Source organism: Bos grunniens, chromosome 11 (genome assembly GCF_055505025.1).
Source record: "Bos grunniens cultivar Pamir isolate PY7600 chromosome 11, Bosgru_T2T1.0, whole genome shotgun sequence".
Taxonomy (NCBI): Eukaryota; Metazoa; Chordata; class Mammalia; order Artiodactyla; family Bovidae; genus Bos; species Bos grunniens.
The window spans coordinates 17,173,404-17,192,798 of NC_141175.1; the positions used below are offsets into that span (position 1 = coordinate 17,173,404).

At 42.2% G+C, this 19,395-nt stretch overlaps 1 long non-coding RNA gene and 1 other non-coding gene across 3 annotated transcripts in view; one reads left to right on the forward strand and one right to left on the reverse strand.

Moving 5' to 3' along the window:
• LOC147362659 (uncharacterized) overlaps positions 1-3,545 on the forward strand; it is an 83,080-nt gene extending 79,535 nt beyond the window's left edge. For both annotated transcript variants that reach the window (XR_015135743.1, XR_015135744.1), the window contains exon 4: positions 1,539-3,545. This is a non-coding gene — a long non-coding RNA (uncharacterized LOC147362659). The remainder of the gene's footprint in view (positions 1-1,538) is intronic.
• A 2,541-nt stretch (positions 3,546-6,086) lies between these two features.
• On the reverse strand, positions 6,087-6,158 carry TRNAY-GUA (transfer RNA tyrosine (anticodon GUA)). Its single transcript has one exon. It is a non-coding gene; the product is annotated as a tRNA-Tyr (tRNA).
• Between the last annotated feature and the right edge of the window lie 13,237 nt (positions 6,159-19,395).

Genomic DNA, 19,395 nt, shown 5'->3' on the forward strand with positions numbered 1-19,395 from the left:
AATGGCACCCCACTCTGGTACTCTTGCCTGGAAAATCCCATGGATGGAGGAGCCTGGTAGGCTGCAGTCCATGGGGTCGCTAAGAGTCAGACATGACTAAATGACTTAACTTTCACTTTTCATTTTCATGCATTGGAGAAGGAAATGGCAACCCACTCCAGTGTTCTTGCCTGGAGAATCCCAGGGACGGGGGAGCCTGGTGGGCTGCTGTCTATGGGGTCGCACAGTGTCGGACACGACTGAAGTGACTTAGCAGCAGCAGCAGCAGCTTTCTCTATGATCTAAGTCTCACATCCATACGTGACTACTGGAAAAACCATAGCCTTGATTAGATGGACCTTTTTCGGCAAAATAATGTCTCTGATTTTTAATATGCTGTCTAGGTTGGTCATAGCTTTTCTTCCAAGGAGCAAGTGTCTTTTAATTTCATGGCTACAGTCTCCATCAGCACTGATTTTTGAGCCCCCAAAAATAAAGTCTCTCACTGTTTCCATTGTTTCTCCATCTATTTGCCATGAAGTGATGGGACTAGTTGCCATGATTTTAGTTTCCTGAATGTTGAGTTCTAAGCCAAGTTTTTTCACTCTCCTCTTTCACTTTCATCAAGAAGCTCTTTAGTTCTTCACTTTCTGCCACAAGGATGGTATAATCTGCATATCTGAGGTTATTGGTATTTTCCCTGCAGTCTTGATTCCAGCTTGTGCTTTACCCAGATCAGCATTTTGCATGATGTACTCTGCATACAAGTTAAATAATCAGGGAGACAATATGCAGCCTTGATGTACTCCTTTCCCGATTTGGAACCAGTCTTTGGTTCCATGTCTGGTTCTAACTATTGCTTCCTGACCTGCACACAGGTTTCTCAGGGGACGGGTAAGGTGGTCTGGTATTTCCATCTCTTTAATAATCTTCCACAGTTTGTTGTGATCCGCACAGTCAAAGGCTTTGGTGTAGTCGATAAAGCAGAAGTAGATATTTTTCTGGAACTCTCTTGCATTTTTGATGATCCAGTGGATGTTGGCAACTTGATCTCTGGTTCCTCTGCCTTTTCTAAATCCAGCCTGAACATCTGGAGGTTCTTAGTTCACGTACTGTTGAAGCCTTACCTGTAGAATTTTGAGCCTTACTTTGCTAGCATGTGAGATGTGTGCACTTGTGCCTGTTGTCCATGGTTCCTGCTTATTTGTTTTCTCTGCATGTTCATCCATCTCTGTACCTTTTCCGGAGCTGCATTTCAGCATTTGCAGAAATGGGTGTCCTCATGTCTTCCCCATCATGTTCAATGTCTCCACTCAACAATCGATTTTCACAGCTACTTTTTAATTTACTTATCAGCAGAGATCAACACTTAAACAGATCCTTTCCACAATCATTTAAGTATAGTTTTAAAATTTGCTATGTTCTTTCTATGGGCCAACCACTGAGCTAAATACTATGATTACGTTATCATATTTAATCCTTACAATAATCCCATGTACTAGGCCCTCTTTTTATCCCCATTTTGCTTATAAAATTAAAAGAGTTTTGGTGTCTTGCAGGTAAATGGTGGAGCTGAGGTTAAACCATGCCTGTGTGAATCCAAGCCTTAGATCTTGGCAACTCTGTGATATTGGGGATTTCAGACCTGAAAGAGCGCTTCCATGCCACCCTCTGTAACTTCTTCTTGGACAGATGGAGGAACCCAAGACACACAGCTAGGGACAAAGCCAAGCTTAGGAACCAGGTTTCCAGCCACCCAGACTAATGTTCTAACTACAAGGAGTTGCCAAATGCAAATTCCATGCACACAGCTTGGTCCGTTTTCTGTCCTTTCTTCATAAAGGATCATTTTCCTGTGGAGTCTGAGTTGTCTGTGTGTCCACATTGACCACTGATGGGGAATGCCATTCCACTGAAAGTGCCTCTCAGGACTGTCCAGGGACCACCAGCAGAGAAGAGCTCAGGTTGCAGCCACTCTCCAGGCTGGAACAATTGTGCTACCCAGCCGTTCCTCACATCTTGTTTCTTTAGCACTGGGATAGGACGGGTAATCAAAGATGACAAGCTCCCTCTGCTCCTCCAGTGTCTCTCGCTATGCAGGCCGGCCACATGCACATGAATCTGCAAAGGCAGCTGCTGCGAGTCTCATATACAGAAACTCTGAGCCACATGGGGCTTCATCACGTTGCTGCAAGGAAGGAAGGAATGGCATCGGTCATCACATTATTGGAAGGAAGGAACATGTTTGTAGCTAGCAGAGAAGAAAGAAAGTTCTGCCAACATGAGATTAAATCACCTTGAGTTTGTGTAACTGATTTGGTCTGCATCTCTTTTAAGGATGCTTCTCTGGTACTCAAATATGGGGATGGCAGAGCAACTCATCCCATGGAGGCTGGCCCACTTGAAATTTTTTGTTCCCTGCCATTGGCAGAGGCTCTGAGAAGCTAAAGCGGTTCAAGTACAAGTGGCAATAACCTAAATGCTGTATGATGAAGGAGGTCAGCACAGAAAGGATGGATGTCCTTCTCTTTGTTTCTGGTGAATTGTAAACTTCTTGGAATAAAAGTCGACAAAGGGAGTGAAAGAAATCTATCCAGATATATACATCTGCCATGTGTCAGGGTCTTCATACACCTTGTCTTTAAACCTATCCATCTGCCTTGCATGAGGGATGTTTGTTACCATTTAAATAAGGAGTAGATAAATCTGGGAGGGACGAGCCAGCTTGCCAAAGCTCACACGCCCCATCAAGCAGAGAGAGCCCAAAAGGAGGTGTCATGGGGTTGACGATAATGATAGTCACGACTCGTTTCCTTGTGTTGTGTTTCCCAAAACTTTCTGTAAGATGACTTTGAGTAAGGTTGAGTTCTCACCACTTTTTAGGATGAAGGGTAGCTCTAAACTCTTTTCTCCTGTAAAATATGATTTTGTTTTGCTCCTAAACAGGTGTGGCTTGGGGAAACATCTTCTGTTCCCTTCAGGGCATATGTGATCATTTGATGGGTGTGCGGGGATGATGTGTGGAGCCCCTTGAATCTGATCTCCTACTCTGCATCCGAGACCTGGTTTCTTATTTATGTCTTAGGTCTTGGCCACACTCTTGGATTTAGGATTTCTGATTTGCACTTCTAACAGAGATTAGGATGTTCAGTACTACTTCTGTCAGTTTGTCATTGTCTTCAAAATCTCAGGCCCAGCGTGACAGCTCATAGTGAGCTCTTGTTTTGAACATAGACACTCCCTGCCCATTAAGTCCTTCTCCCCACTCCCACCCTCTGATGTGACATATACCTCATGATCAAAGTGTGGATTCCAGAGCATGCACCTGTAATAAGAATAACATTGTTCATTCCTTGTCCTAGAAGATACAAAAGGTACCAGAAGGCTAAAAATTTGGTTTTCAGAAAGAAACAAGGAAAAAAAATAATCAATTTCAGAAAGAAAAGACTTGTCAAGGCAATTTCTTGCAAGAGCAAACCTTTCATTAGAAATCAAGTTAGGTCTAGTTTTGAAGGCGTGGCGAGATGTCGCCTGGTGTTTCCTATTGTCATTTCTTACATGACACAGACAGAGGAGAGTGATTGTTTTCAGTCCCACTTATATTAAAAGAGAACTAACCAAATGAGTAAAATCAAATATAATTAGTTTTACCTAAATTGTAGGTTTTCAGAGCAATTAATAAAACTGAGAGTTGAAAGCCGCTTGTTAAGCGAATCAAAGATCAAGGAATATATTTCCTTTATTGAATGTCATTCCTATGTAAACCAACCTACACAAATCATCTTCATGTTTGAAATATAGCAAGTGGGTAATTGGAATATTCAGCCACAGCAGTAACTTAAGCACTGCAGGCATCTCCCTGGATCCTGACTATAACATGATATCTCCACCCCTAACTCCAGTTCTCATCCCTGAGGAGCTGAAGGCATAGTCGTCAAATACCAGAATGCTGGAATCAGGAAGGACTCCAGTTTGAGTCTCAGCTTGGTTCCCCCACTGACTCTGGGAGCAGGAACACTCCCTTTACCACCAAAGCCCCACATTCCCATCAGTAAAGCTGGTCTACCCAAGTCGTGTAGACCCTGATGCCAGGAAAGACTGTGAGCAGGAAGAGAAGGGGAAGACAGAGGACAAGATGGTTGGATGGCATTACCCACTCAATGGACATGAGTTTGAGCAAACTCAGGGAGATGATGAAGGACAGGGAAGTCTGGTGGGCTGCAGTCCATTGGGTTGCAGAGTCAGATACAACTGAGTTACTAAGCAAGAACAACCCAAGTCATATTGGGTTGGAATTCTTCAGGAGGAATTCTTCAGATGCCTTATGCAAAGTATTAATATTTAGCAAACTGCTTTTCATATGGCTTAAGCCAATAAGTGCTTTTTACTACTATTATTCTTATTTTCCAAATGATATGTGAAATAATTCTGGGGAGCCAGTTATGGTCTCATTATCTTTTCCAGAACTTACCAACCCATTATAGTGTGCCGTAATCGTGCATCTCTCTCTCTAGTTGATGGCAGGAAACTCACTTTCCTGTCTTGAGCCTTGATCTCATCAGTACAATGGACACTCCCTTCAGCCTTCATAGGAAGGTCCTTGGAATAGAGGTCCTTATGGCAAAGTTGTGCCACATGCAAGAGCTGTATCCTTGGGTGCCCTTAAAAATTTTGGGAAAATATTTCTCCGTCTAAAAATTCATACAGCTTAGGATCCCAGGGTGACTTTCCAGGGACACGTCATTATAGAACCACAAGCCCAGGGGATACTAAGAATTCCAAGGCAGCATCTGAAACTCCATTCCCATGTGCTTCATTCTATCAACCACTGAAGCATTTGCGTTTGTTCTACCTGAGCTGATCTCGCATTTTCCATGGAAAATAAGGCACATGTGATACTGTGGTTTTATATTATATATATAACATATAGTCTTTGTTTCTGCTCAGAGTTCTGAAAACCCTTGAGGTTTCTTGAGTGAAGAGAGTGACAGAGCTGTCTTTTGTTATGTTAACGAGGGGATGTTTGGAAAGCACCTCAGGTCAGGGCAGAGCAGGGTGTGGGGGTGGGGGTTGCTGATTGCCTAGAGAACCAACCGTGTGTTTGAAGGGCTGGCACTTTAATGCCCTCCTCCTGGCAGCTGAAAAGGGAAGAGGAGTTGGAGTATGCACCAGTGACCAATGGCCAATGATTTCATTAATTATACCTATGTAATGAAGTCTTCATAGACACCAAAGTGGAGGGCTTGGAGAGCTTCTACATCCGTGAATGAGGGAAGACTTGGGGAGAGCGGCATGATCAGAGAGCCTGGAAGCACCACACCCTGTGCCCACAGCTTGCCATCTACATCATATCCACCTGGCTGTTCCTTATCATAAGTGGTTAATCTAGTGAGTGAAAGGTTCCTCTGAGTTCTGTCAGCAGTTAATGGAACCCAAAGAGGAGTTGTTGGAACCTTGTTCCTAGCCAGTTGGTCGGAAGGGTGGGTAGTTATTTGGACTTGCGACTGGCATCTGAGAGGAGGTTGGATGGGTGGTGGGCAGGCTTGTAGGAAGGAGCCCTTAACCTGTGGTGTTGGACACTATCTCCATTGTCAAGACACCCAGCTCATATCCAAGATTTGCCGGGTGGTGTGGAAATATTTGCCATACACTGGAATCGGGGACTGGAATCCTTATCATGTATCATTATGCCTGTTTAGCAGATAAACACACTGAGACAACAGAGCACAGAACCTGTCCACAGAGTGTGGGATAAAGTGTAAAACGTGCCTTCTCTTAATGTTTATGACAATGACTCCATAGACCTCTTACTTTAGCATCTTGTTAATATTACTCCTGCTTTTAGGTTTCTGTTGTTTGGTTGGTTGATTTTTTTTTTTTTTAACAGATGGCAGAACAATTGCAGGAAAGATGAGGACCTAATTTGTATGCCTAGTTTCCTGCAGCTCCAAGGGGGTCTCCAGGATTCCACTGAAAGTGAAAGTGAAGTCGCTCAGTCGTGTCTGACTCTGCGACCCCATGGACTGTAGCCTACCAGACTCCTCCGTCCATGAAATTTTCCAGGCAAGAGCACTAGAGTGGGTTGCCATTTCCTTCTCCAGGGGATCCTCCCAACCCAGGGATCGAACCTGGGTCTCCTGCATTACAGGCAGATGCTTTTCCATCTGAGCCACCAGGGAAGCCACTGAACCAGGCATCAAATGATGGGTGGTCCTTTGTTGAGGACCTGAGAGTCCCCTGAGAAAAAGGACCAAGGAGATGCTGGAACTGACCTTCCAACCAGGGTATTGAAAAATAGAGGTTTCCATAAAGGAGCAAAGATTTTTCCTGGAATCTTCTCAAAGAGAAAATGTAACACATTTTATTTGGACTGTAAACAAACTTACATTAAAAAATGCTTGCCTTACTTCTAAATTAGATGTGGTACCAGGTAATGGGGTAAATGGGCAGCCTGCAGGTTTGGGAGACAGAGTAGTCTAAATCGTCAATCCTCCTGTGAATGGCCTCATGCCCAAGGTAAGCTCTGTTCTGTGGGTTCACCTGAGAGTGAGGGCAGCGACCTTTTTCGCAGCTCTCTGGGAGGACCCAATGAGACGCTGCATATCACCTGCCCTGTTGACCTTAGTATCGTGAGTCGATTGTAAATGGAGAGATGTTCAAACCCATTAATACATCACCATTTTCCATCACAACTAAGTAAGGTTTCCTTTTTGGAAACAAACAAGGGTGTACAGACTTTAATATAAAACCCCATTCCCAAATAAGCATACAAACCTTAATAGAAACTTAAGGAAAAAAATATTGAATAATTGAATAATAAATAGAACAGCATATAGATGAATTAAGAGCCCAGGAATGAGCACCATATGGGTGAGAATTTGCTTAAAATACACACAGGGCTTGGAGGGAGGGGGGCAGAAATAGAAGATTGTTGGCAAAAAAAAAAATATGCTTTGGGATGATGCCAAATTTGAAAACATTTGAATAAATAATTTAAGCTTACGGAAAGTATAGAAAGATTTCTCTCATCCTCCTAGATAAATGAGAGAGAAGAAATGTAGGTGTAGATCCAGAAAACTCGCAGTGAACATGCAGGCGTTTTGGCAGAAACTAGTTTGGAGTTGGCTTGGCCAGATTCAGAAACAAGACTCTTCCTCTAGGATGTTACTATTTAGCACACAACACTCCGTTGAATGCTTGCATGTAGAGGCATCTTTCACTTTAGTTTCAGCACAAGCTCCACCAGGATTCAAATAAGGGGTGTGCCTGGCACATAGGACTCCTCATACCTGTGTAATAAGAGCCTGCACCTGTCTTTTCTGCAAAAAGGACATGAATCCTCCTAGAATGTCGGTTCACAATCACATTCTTTTTGTTCAGTCCACCGTCTCACTTTTCATTTTCATATTCTCTGCTGTTGTATGTGAATATGGAAATGTGCCTTATTTTCACTCGTTTTAACCAGGACAATGACTTCATTTAAATAGGCATCATTCTCCCAAATATTTTGGTCCTGGGCTCAAGAATCTATTATATTTCAAATAAAACATGTACAGGGAGATATAATGTTGTGTTAACTGTGCACTGACTTTCAGGTTAGAACTCACTGACATCCATTCTTTGGTACTATGTGGTCAAGTTCAGTTCAGTTGCTCAGTTGTGTCTGACTCTTTGTGACCCTGTAGACTGCAGCACGCCAGGCCTCCCTATCCATCACCAATTCCTGGAGCTTGCTCAAACTCATGTCCATTGAGTTGGTGATGCCATCCAACTGTCTCATCCTCTGCCATCCCCTTCTCCTCCTGCCTTCAATCTTTCCCAGCATCAGGATCTTTTCCAATAAGTCAGCTCTTCACAGCAGGTGGCCAAAGTATTGGAGCTTCAGCTTCAGCAACAGTCCTTCCAATGAATATTCAGGACTGATTTCCTTTAGGATGAACTGATTGGATCTCCTTGCAGTCCAAGGGACTCTCAAGAGTCTTCTCCAGCACCACAGCTCAAAAGCATTGATTCTTCAGTGCTCAGCTTTCTTGGTCAAAGAAAGCACAACCTTGTGGTCAAAGATAAACACCATTTTGAGTTGGAAAGAAGTCAGTTGTGTCCTCACTGTCCAGGGAGAGATGATCCTTCATTTCTTCACCCTCGCTGCCCTCAGAGCACTGACCTGAGGTTTCCAAGGCTGAAGTCCCATTTCTGAAATCAGAGGAAGTCTGTTTGTGTGCCCAGCACTCTGTGCCTGCTCCAATTTCCCAAATTCTCAGTTACTCACTCATGGTGCTCTGCACTGAGCACCTACTGTGTGGCTTGGCACGCATCATGGCAGGTCTCAATTTACAGAGCCTCTGCCTTGAGAAGCCCCCACCTGCCCCTGGAACATGCACGGTGCATACTCAAGAGGCTTCAGAAACACAAGAACAGCAGACAGGTGGACCGTGATTTAGCACCTCACGTGGCCCTTCGCTGCTCCCTGGACGTCAAGACAAATAGAACATATGACAAAAGTACAAGCTATCCAGCCTGCTCTCCCCCTTATGCCTTTCTTGTGGATCATTCTATAAGCCATGTGCTCTGTCGCCTTGAGGAAGGTAATTTGTTTTTATCAGTGCAAGTGATAATACTTCTTCCAGGGATTTCTGTTTCTAAAAGATTCTAATGACTTACCAGTCTTTGGTGAGTAGACCTGGTCGCTGGGACCTTCATGATCTGGGGTTAAATCTCTCCTTTTTTTTTTTTAATGATTCAACCAAAGTGTTGGAGTCCACACTGTGCTTTTCCCAACTCTGCATCTCTGTTCACTCCTCTTTTTTCTTGCACAGAATGTCCTCTGTCTTCCTTTGTGTCTTTGCTCCTCCTCTCTGGACCCACCCAGTTCTTGAAGTGCTGAGTCATCCTTCATCTGCGCACCTGGACCAGCTAACAGCCTGGTAGTGAGATGCTGATTTCAGGAAGCCTTGGCTGTGGATCTTGGATCCTCCAAATTTATTGATAATTTTGGGTGGATTATTTTCTCTCATTGATCCTCAAATTTCTTCACCTGTAAAATGGGACCAGCAGTGCTTATTTCTGAGTTACTGCAGGTGAGATTAAATAAGATGAAAGTTGCTCAGTGGTGTTCAACTCTTTGCAACCCCATGGACTGTAGCCCACCAGACTCCTCTGTCCCTGGGATTCTGCAGGCAAGAATACTGGCATGGGTTGCCGCTTCCTCCTCCAAGGGATCTCCCAAACCAGGCATCAAACCCAGGTCTCCTGCATTGCAGGCAGATTCTTTACCATCTGAGCTACCAGGGAAGCTATCTACATGCATTCAGTGCTACTCAAAGTCTTTGTTTTAGTTATTTTTATATTTTTTAACTCAATGAAAAGCAGGTTCTTGTAATTCAAGACACTACTCTTCTTTTGTACCACCATGATCTTAAAATGATGCCTTGATAGGCAGAGTAAACAGGACACATGCCAGTATTAGTATTGTTTCTAAGTAGTTTTCAGGCACGTAAAGTAATACCTATATGACAAGAACAGTTCAGAATTTTGCCTTTAAAAAAAAATCTACAAAACACAATTTTGTTTTAGTTTATTTGTTGATTTTTGCACTACTCAGATGTGTTCTCATGCTGTATTCTACACATAAATTTTATTTTATTTTATTTATTTTTTTTAAATTTTATTTTACTTTTAAACTTTACATAATTGTATTAGTTTTGCCAAATATCAAAATGAATCCGCCACAGGTATACATGTGTTCCCCATCCTGAACCCTCCTCCCTCCTCCCTCCCCATACCATCCCTCTGGGTCGTCCCAGTGCACCAGCCCCAAGCATCCAGTATCGTGTATCGAACCTGGACTGGCAATTCGTTTCTTACATGATATTTTACATGTTTCAATGTCATTCTCTCAAATCTTCCCACCGTCTCCCTCTCCCACAGAGTCCATAAGACTGTTCTATACATCAGTGTCTCTTTTGCTGTCTCGTACACTGGGTTATTGTTACCATCTTTCTAAATTCCATATATATGCGTTAGTATACTGTATTTATGTTTTTCCTTCTGGCTTACTTCACTCTGTATAATAGGCTCCAGTTTCATCCACCTCATTAGAACTGATTCAAATGTATTCTTTTTAATGGCTGAGTAATACTCCATTGTGTATATGTACCATAGCTTTCTTATCCATTCATCTGCTGATGGACATCTAGGTTGCTTCCATGTCCTGGCTATTATAAACAGTGCTGCGATGAACATTGGGGTACACATGTCTCTTTCCCTTCTGGTTTCCTCAGTGTGTATGCCCAGCAGTGGGATTGCTGGATCATAAGGCAGTTCTATTTCCAGTTTTTTAAGGAATCTCCACACTGTTCTCCATAGTGGCTGTACTAGTTTGCATTCCCACCAACAGTGTAAGAGGGTTCCCTTTTCTCCACACTCTCTCCAGCATTTATTATTTGTAGACTTTTGGATCGCAGCCATTCTGACTGGTGTGAAATGGTACCTCATAGTGGTTTTGATTTGCATTTTTCTGATAATGAGTGATGCTGAGCATCTTTTCATGTGTTTGTTAGCCATCTGTATGTCTTCTTTGGAGAAATGTCTATTTAGTTCTTTGGCCCATTTTTTGATTGGGTCGTTTATTTTTCTGGAGTTGAGCTGTAGGAGTTGCTTGTATATTTTTGAGATTAGTTGTTTGTCAGTTGCTTCATTTGCTATTATTTTCTCCCATTCTGAAGGCTGTCTTTTTACACATAAATTTTAAAATTTTGTTTTTCAGATGTGAGAAAAAAATGTTTCCATATGATAGGATGTATTAGTCTTCTAGAGTTATCATGGTGAAACATCACAGACTGGATTAAACAGCAGAAATGTATTTTCTCAGAATTCTGGTGGCTGGACGTCCAAGATGAAGGTCCAGCAGGTGTGAGTCCTGCTTGCAGATGGATGCCTTCTGGGCTTGTGCTTGCCTACGTGCCTGTGGAGGGAGAGGGAGTGAGGTCCCAGATGTTCCTCCTTATAAGGGCACTAATCCTGTCAGATCAGGGCCCCATACTAAGGCCATACTTAGCTGTCTTTACTTTCTTAGAGTCTCCATCTCTGAATAAACCACACTAGAGGTTGGACTTCAACATCTGAGTGGGTGGGAGACAGAATCATTCAGTTGGTAACAAAGGATAATGGTCATCATCTGAAAATAACCTCCCAGGACCTTATGTGGGTAGGGTTTCAAGCAACATTTTCACCACTTCTTGGGTTGATGCACACTCCTGTGCATCTTTTTGTTCCTTTGAACATCCGCAGGATCTTACTTTCCATTCGGTCCTCTTTCCAAGCTCCGATCGTGTTTGTTTGTTAAAGAAAAGCCACCAAATAGTGGTTGACTCTATGACTCAAATCTTGATGCAAAGATCTCTCCAAAACTAAGGAATATTTTTAAATAGATCTGATGTCAATGTGTTGAGTGGAAACTGCTTATGTGCTGGTTTCCCCAGAGTCAGTGGAATGGCTATATTTTGTGTGACTGGTTTGTATTTAATTTTAAAAAAGAAAGATGAAATCATAGGCCCTGAAAATAAATTTAGAAGCAGTTGAAAATAATTGAATCATGACAAAGTAGTGCAAATTTTTATTCCAAAGCTAATATTCATTATTTTACCTCTTTGTATTTCTCTGCATCTATATCTAAACACATACAGGTATCTCCAATATGTGTGAAATATGTCGAAATAAGTATGTAATCTTTTTGCTTGATTCACAAGTACACAGACTAATCCAAACCCCAACATGTGCACAAACCAATCCAAACCCCAATACGTACACAAACCAATCCAAACCAGCTATTGTGATTCAACTCAAGAACAGGGGATTCTCTAGAAATAAGTGTGCAGGTAGAACTTATACAAATCCTCCATGTGTGATAAAATTCTAATTCTGCAAGGTGCTCTGCACACCCCCTGCCGCACCCCCAGCCTCACTGTGTACAATCTTTTATCTTTAATATTTCCGTATATTTTATACTAGTGGGTCTTGATGAATTTAAGCCTGGGCACTGCACGGATTCCAGATTTCAAATGAATAACTCTTTCATTTAGTTAATAGCTGCAGCAGAGCCATAAAATGGTAATAGTTTATGACTTTCAGGATATAACCTGCAACCACAGACAATATAAATTATATTACATCGCACTTTACGGCCGTGTGAAGCATAGCCAGGAGCTCACCACTGGTGTAAAGTCTGAGGAGGAGGGGGTGGGTGAGGGAAAGAACTGTTTATTTTTTTTGCTTGTTGGCTAAAAAACGCTTTCCTCCCATGACCCAGTGAGCCATAATTCTGATCGGAGGCGTCCACACCACTGTGCTGAAGACAATTGTGGCCACAAAAGAAAACTATTCATAAGGAATGGAGGTGGATATTTTCATTCCATCCTCAACTTACAGGGCTTCATCCAGCACAAATGGAAAAGCAACCTCCATTTCTGCTATAGGCATCAGTAATTATTTTCAAGGAGACATGTGTCATTAGAAAAGTGAGGTATGGGGGAGCGCATAGAAATGTGCTGTGTCTGGACTCGCCAGGGTTTTTGTTTTGTTCTCTTATCTGTGAAGAGGAGCCTGGGTGATGTTATCCTTCCTTCAATTGTTCCTGTGGCTTCTAAATCCTGCTTCATGTCTGGGCTTAAGGTTAGGCCTCTGAACTGAGAGGGGAGGATGAACCCTGATTCTGTAAATGGACCGTCTAAATAAAAAATGAAGATAATAGAGCTTCAGAAATTGTTAAGGGCCAGAGGGAGAGAGTGAGGCAGCCCAGCTTTTGAAATGACGGAAGGCCACTCACTCCTTCGCTGCACCTGCTGCCTGAGAAGGGCTGTGTTTTTGAAGAGGGCTGTGGTCCGATCTGCATATCAAATAGCTGATTTGTAGATGAGGTCATTCATTTTGTGGTCTGTCTGTTTGCTGGGCTGAGGATGGGCTGTTGCCTAGCAGTGGCCCCCAGGGTCCCTGCAGCCCCTTGAGTCAGCAGCCCTCCTTGTCCATTCTGAATTCAAATCCAGGATTGCCTTTCATGAATAAATCTCTGAAATATCTAAGGGATTGGTAAGTTCAAAGCATGGGCAATACGTGACCAGCAAAGCTTTTCCTTGATGGCGTTGGTTCATCAACTTAGGTATTGTTTAGGTAAAAGAGTGAGCTTGTCAACATTTCTGTCTCCTGCTCACTATCACAGGGATGGGTAAGGCTTTAACATAGAAACATGGTACCTGCTTTGGTCGTGTTTAGGAAAAGCTTACTGCTTGAACACAGGGTGAAAGGAGAAATTAAAATATGCTGCCCTCTCTGTGGAAATACATAAATATGGTAGAATTCAATGTGGAAGATTGATTCCAACTTCCAAGCAAGTTTTCTTGTTCTAGAATTCTGTTAACCTTCTGGCTGTTTCTGTGTGCATGTATGTGTTTGTCTGTGTGTGTGTGCATATACACACCTGCATATTCCTGTACACACACACACACACACATTTTAACTGCAGGCTCTTTCCAATAGAAATCTGCAAAAGAATAAAGTCATGACTTCAAGTCAGCCAGCGCCTTTGTAATGTAGTCTTTGTATGCTTTTCAAAAGAGAATAGTCATTTCACCTGGTCTAATTCTTTAGATTGCATTTTTCATGGCTTCATGGCTTTGTCTAGTAGAAAATGTTCCAAAGCAGAACTTTCTTCTAAAACTTAGGAATTAGAACCAGGAACAAAATTTGATTTAAATACATAAAGATGACACCCATGTTGTGGAGGTGTGCATCTTATCACAGATCCTTTTCTGGAATAAATATCTTCCTTTGTTATGGATCTCTGGTTCATTACATTTTTCAGTCTCCAACTGCTATTTCAGGCTGAAGGAATAGCTTTGCAGACTGGGAATATCCTATAAGATTACAAAATGTTGTCAAAATAATCACACACATCTATAACAACATTAGCAAGAGGGGGAAAAAAAGCTAGAGTTCCATAAGTCAGGTGGTGAAATATAAAGAGTATGTTTAGATCTTAAGGTGTCACTCCCGGAATAATCTGTTTCCTTCCTTAGACAAGGGAAATCATCCGACATATAGAACACTACCATTTACAAATTACTTCAGTGAAGTGTGGTCAGTAAGGAATGCTTTTCTGATTGTGAAAGGGCCATTTAGAAGTAGGTAACCAGAAGTAAACTGGTCAACAGTGAAACCAACTAAATAGTGCTATTTGTGCATTTTGAAGATTGGCAATTCTACTGATTAATATCTATATCTATATATATCTTTTAGTATCTTGCAAAGCTGACATAAAATTATGGAAATAATGACCTATGTTTGCATGAGTTTGAAGCTCATAAATACTTGGGCCTCCCTTTCTTGATCTGCAGGGACTGAGGCTTCAGAAGCTGTGACTTAGTCAAGGTCATTTAGCAAATATGGAACCAGGACAAAAATGTGGTCTTCTCACTTCTGGACCGATGCTTTGTAATGGCATTCCCCAACAGATAACTGAGTGGATATCTGATGAGAACTGTAGGCTAAGCACATAAAGAATTCTATGATAGGATAATTATATATATGCATTACATATATATAAGAGGATGAGATGATTGGATGGCATCACTGACTCAATGGACATGAGTTTGAGCAAGGTCCGGGAGTTGGTGATGGACAGGGAAGCCTGGCCTGCTGCAGTCCATGGGGTTACAGAGAGTTGGACACGACTGAGTGCCTGAACTGAATGAATGTATAGTTAGAAAGCAAATCATATTTTTTCGAAGTGGCATTTTTAATAGCAATGTGCAGGAAAAAGAATGCATTTCTGAAATCCAATTCTGGAAATACAATCTGGTTGTATATGTTGTGGAAGTGAGCAGACATCAGTTTCTTCAATAAGACTGGAGAGTAGAGAGCTATCCAATCCTAACCGTTGTTAAAGATACGTTCCTGTATATGCAACATTGAGTAATAAAACCGTAGTGACACAAGGTACCCAGAAAGCCCAGGAGGAGTGGAATTTACATCTAGATCTAGCCTGATCTTTGACCCTTTTTACAGACCAAAAGCCTTTTGGAAACTGAAGCTCTCAGCCACAGATTAATGAACTGCAGGCGGGCCGTGGGCCCTGCAATGCTGCTCAGAGAATGTGTTCAGTTCCTACAGCAGTGAAGAGGTTAACATCAGTCATCTCCTAGGGAACCAATTGACGGTTCACTGCAGAGTGCCGGGCGATGACTGGTTTTCTGTTTAATAAAGTAAAGGTTGATGGCTATGGATGATTCTTTTTTTGAGTCCATTTTTTTTTTGTCACTGTAAGCAAGTTAATGCCACCTACCATGGTACAAGCCCAGAGATATTCTTCACACTGGGAAAAAAACTTGGGATTTAAAAGCAACATCAACAACAGGAATATTTGTAAAAATGCTCTGATAGTGTGTATATTTACAATGTCTTATTTTAAATATTTTTATATGGAATTACAAGGAAAATAATGCAAGGTGTTCCCACCTTGTAAAATCATTTACGAAGCTGTATCACTTTCTTCTTCGAGAATGAGAAAAGGTTAATTTCTGTAAATTACACAAAACAATTTTTAAGGTATTGGATATTTTGTGATATATTTGCCAGCTTTTTTAAAAAAACCGGAATCTTGATTCTGAAAATAAACCAAAGCAGAATTGTGTAGATACCCCACCTTCAGACACACACACAAAAAGATTCAAAGTTCCTTATGCCTTTCTCCTTTCTTTTTCAAAAACAGCTTTTCTGCGTGTTGTGGTGTTGACAAGAGGTAACAGGAAAACCAGTGCATTTGAGCTTAATGAGCAATTCATCTGCACACTGAGAAGGAGGAGGGAAATAAATTCAGGCCAGCACTGTTCAGGTGGTGGTGGTGGGGGAGAGACATTTCTTATTTATCATGCTGCATAGTAGAGAACCGATCTCCTGTCCATAAACTCCCAGCCACCAACAGAACATCTATTTTGCATCCTTCTGCTCCAGCACTGACTTTCCCCACGAAGCAACTTTGTTCCTCCACCTAAGAAGCCTCGGTACCCAGCTTGACATGGATTTTGTTTGTTTCTTGGCTGTCTGATTACTGTCCCCAAATATACCCTTAATAATTTAAATATACACACACAAAGATACTGGCCTCATTGATCAAGGGCAGAGCATATGCAGGTGTGGATATAAAATGCACAGACTCTGGCCCCATAAATGAGGCCACCATCTCACAACAGCAGGGGCAGGATTGATTTGGGGGAGCCACAGAGAAGACGGCCCTGTGAGGAGCCTTCTGAACACATGGCCAGGGCTCCGGTTTGCACCGGGAGCCCAGGAGGCTGCAATCCTACAAAAGAGCTTTGTTAAACCGAATCTTTAATTCCAAGAGGAGTGCCTAATTTACACCCTGCCTCAGGCTGGGCATTTTGCATCTGCTATTTTTACAACATTTCTGAGGTAGCCCTTTGTTGCAGTTACCAATGGAAAATCAAAGGCTGGCTTTCTCCCCTCTCCCTAGTAATCTCCCCGTGTTTTGTCATCCTCACTCTGCTCGAGATTAGAAAAATCAACAACATGATTCCCAAACCTAATGAATAGACAACGCTAAGGAATGTATGTGATTTTTTTTTTTTTTGCACCAAGTATATATTCTGGTAGTAAATTCTGTGATGTTCACTGCATCAATGGTGCGTAACCCTGTGCTTTTCTTAATAGGATTTATGCTTGTCGGCTTTATATATGCCCTGCCATGCTGGATAAAGGCAGGCAGAGTTCCCCTGGTAACCACGGCCACTCCAACACTCCCAACTCTTGGCAAATTCCTCCTAAAGCGTAAAACAGACAGCACCGGGAGACAATGTCCGCTGATACATAAACATGACAGACCCATCTCTGGAAGCCCAAGGTGTCCAGCCTCCGACCGCATCGTGATTTTTCTGATTGTTGGGCCAGATGCTTCTATTCAGTCTTCCCTTTGAAACATCTGCAACTGGCAAAACAAGAAAATCTTAATTCTTTCCAGATTCAAATCTCTTTCTAGTCAAATGTCACCCAGATTCCACGGAGGATGGAGGACACAGAAGTCTTCCTGCCTCTGCTCAAATTGGAAAGGTTATTTCACTGTCTTCAAGATGGCTCGAGCTGCCGGGGGAGGGGGGCGCTGGAGGGGTGGGGGGGGGGCTGGGGGGCTGAGCCCTGAATGCAGGGGTTGCTAGGAGATAAGTCCAGCTCGCCGACCACATTGGTTGGCGTTATCTCTAATTGACAGCTCCTTACCCTCAGGGTCTCATTCTAACCTTGAGACCGAGACTATAATGAGAGGGCAGCTTGCTGTCACCCCTGTTTTGGGCTCAGGCAGCGAGATTCCTGGCAGCCTGTTTTTCTGGGGTTTTGTTGGGCCTCTTTAGGATGGAGGCCCCGAGAGGGAGAGAGACTGTCTGCAGCCCCCCTCCCTCTGGGCATCACTGGGGGCTTGTTCGGTTCCTGCCACCTGAATAAACTTTCTCTTTCACTTAAGATGGTCTCCCTTTGAAATCAGAAGTGTGTGCTGGGAGAAGCCTTCACTGAACTTTAAAAGGATTTGGAATTTGAGCAGGGAAGGTGAATTTTTAAAAAAGGGGGGGTTAGGGGAGAGGGGGAGGGGAGTTGGGCGAGGAGGAGGGGGAGGGACAGAGAAAGGAAAGAAAAAGAAAAAAAAAACCCACTCTTTCTCCATGTTCAGTTGTCAACGCCACCCCCCAGCTGTCCTTAAAGGGGTTTGCTGTGGCCTGTGCTGCTCATGAGACACGATTTAGTTCTTGAGGATAAACAATAAACAGAGACGCAGCACCAGGAAGAGGCTGCCAGGCCTGGAGAAGGCGGTTTGGTCCGACAGTCTGAGGAGGGTGCTGACTTATTATTCTGACAAAATAACATAGATCATGAGATTCTTCCAAAGCCTGAGGCTTATCCACCGAATGGGCTGAGGGATCCTTTGCTTTGCAGAGGTGTCTGTGAAGCAGCTCAGATTGCTGTGAGCAGGAAGGTGAAGCCAAGGAGGGAAGCTGAAGTGATCCGAGGCCGAACCATTCCCTCTACAGGATTCAGCCCTTTCTTCTCTTCCAAGGCCTCGCCCCGCCCCTAACTGCCAAGGACCCATTTAAAAATGACACCAATTTTGCATTTTTGAATCTGATTGCTGTCATTTCACGGATAGCAAACCCTGATCCCTGCTTTTCCTACAGGAGGAAAATTGTTACGTCGGGTGCTTTCCTGCTTAATAAACATATTTTGAACATGGAACATACAATTTTATTAGAGGTTGTAATAATTGTGACAAGGTAATATTTCTTTTTCACCAGGGGAGGATGGCTAAAGGTTCATTTAATTGTGAGTGGGTTTATGGATGACTTAAAATAGGGAAACATCTGAGGAGTCAAGACCCAGAGATTAGAGACTCTGTTTATCTGATCGTGAACAGCCTAGACACCAAAGTCATGTGTTTTCAAGCCAACAGAGCGGGAGTGGGATGGATACAAAAGACCAAAATCAAAGCATATTCTTGAACAAAATAGTACGTTAGTTTCCTCCTATTTTCTAAATATTTTTGTTGAAATTTCTGCAAAGCAGGACTGTTTCTAAAAAGAATATTATTTCTAAATGCAACCTTTGATGGAGTTAAAAGAAAAAACTACAAAAGCATCATCTTTACAGTTTTAATTACATTTTTATTCAATTTAGAAATGTAATTAAAAAAAGAGTACATATCCAAAAAAAAAAAAAATGACTGGTAATGATCAAAATAGTCAATAAATAACAATATTTTCTTCTTATATTTTAAAGAATATTCTGGATGCAATTTTAGTTTACAGAAGAGTTGCAAGAATGGTTCAAAAATGTCATATCCTTTGCTCATACTCTTCAATTGTCTACATTTTGCCCATGGCATTCTCAAATTATCTGTGAGAGAGAGTGTGTGTGTGTGTGTGTGTGTGTGTATTTATAGATTTTTTTTTCCTGAACCATTTGTAATAGGTTGGAGACAACATGTCTCTACGTCTAAATGCTTCAGTGTGTTTCTCCTAAGAATGTTTCCTTCCACAACCACTGTGCAATTACCCAAATCACAAAATTTAACACCACTGAGAAATTACTATCTAATTCACAATCTAAAATCAAATGCTGTCGTTTGTCCCAACAAAGTCCTTTATTGCAATGTTTTCCTAGTTTCAGATAAATTCTAGATCTCATGTTGAATTTAATTATCTATAGGAGATTTGTCATCCTTTCACCTGGAAGGGTGTAGAATGCTTACGATGGAACACTGTAAGACACATCAATTTTTGGCTGTTTTTAATATGCAAAATTGGGAGCAAAGAGAAACTCCAAGGTGAGTCTGACACGGGTTCTATGAGGTAAGTCTTGACCTCTTTT